At 48.3% G+C, this 1,122-nt stretch overlaps 1 protein-coding gene across 1 annotated transcript in view; it reads left to right on the forward strand.

Annotated features, from left to right (window-relative positions):
- The first annotated feature begins 594 nt into the window (after positions 1–594).
- The window catches only part of efna3b (ephrin-A3b), a 55,010-nt gene continuing 54,482 nt past the window's right edge, over positions 595–1,122 (forward strand). Inside the window, 1 exon segment of the mRNA XM_035672754.1 lies at positions 595–1,050. The gene's annotated coding sequence lies outside the window, so the exon portion shown is untranslated.

Genomic DNA, 1,122 nt, shown 5'->3' on the forward strand with positions numbered 1-1,122 from the left:
GCTAGAGGAACACACTTAAATAAAAAAAAGATCTGTAAATCTATTGTAACTTAATTGACTTAATACACGTTGGATCTGACATTTAATAAGTCACTTAAGCCATTCTGTCTCATCCACTCCAAGTCATCTCACCATCATATATACTGTATAACCTACAGAGGAGAGCATGCCTGTTAACGTGCTGCAGCTATAAGAGGATTGTACATGATAATAGTGCTGTATTAGACTGACTTACAGTGTCTGGGGGGGGGGTTCAGCCTTTGCAATAAAAATGCATGTGCACAAGGGTGCGTGTGTATGGATGGAGAGGAAGGTGCGTAAGTGTATGTGTGTGTGTGTGTTGGGGGGGGGGTGAAAAATAGACTGCAGATGGTGGCTGCAGACGTATCTGGCAGAGAGGGGGGGATTCACGACTCTCTACTTTTACAGCGGCGGTGGAGGTCGAATAGTTGACACACAAAAAAAAAACTTGAAGTCGCAGTGATGCCTGATGTGCTCCGACTCGGCCACAGTGTCGGAGGAATGCGCTTTTGTCGCTCGCAGGGGGTGGAGTTAGAAAGTGAACGAGCGCTGCCTACCAAACAGAGAGAGGGAGAAGCAGGAGAGAAAGAGAAAGGAGAGAGACGGGTGGGCAGGCTGCTCACCGTAAACGATGGTTGTCGGATAGAGTCTTGAAGACCTAATGAAACTGGCTGGTTGAATTGTTTTGCAGCGATCACAGGAGCTCAGCAGAGCCCGGCGTGCTTTGCATCTCTCGGATCCTTTTTGGAAGGAGGAGAAGAAATATATATATTTAAAAAAAAAGAAACTGCAGCAGCAGGCATATAACAAGAACAGTTTAGAAAAGAAGAGGACTTGCTTGATATCATTTTACCATCGCCTTTTTTTCTTCTCCCCCACCACCCTTTTGTAAGCCTTTTAACGCCAGCAGCAGACAACTCTTTCCCAGCGGACAGGACCGTTTCATGCCCGGAGGTAGACCGACCTCCCGCTTGGACCCAATACCGGCCTCCCACACTCCTCTGACGGGCTCAGAAGCAGCAGTCCCCGGTGAGAAGAGAGGACCAGGCGCAGTCATAAAAAAGGGGGACCCGCTCATAAGGACTTCCACAGAACCCCCCC

Source organism: Morone saxatilis, unplaced genomic scaffold, assembly GCF_004916995.1.
Source record: "Morone saxatilis isolate NCDOM2014 unplaced genomic scaffold, NCSU_SB_2.0 Contig24, whole genome shotgun sequence".
Classification (NCBI taxonomy): domain Eukaryota; kingdom Metazoa; phylum Chordata; class Actinopteri; family Moronidae; genus Morone; species Morone saxatilis.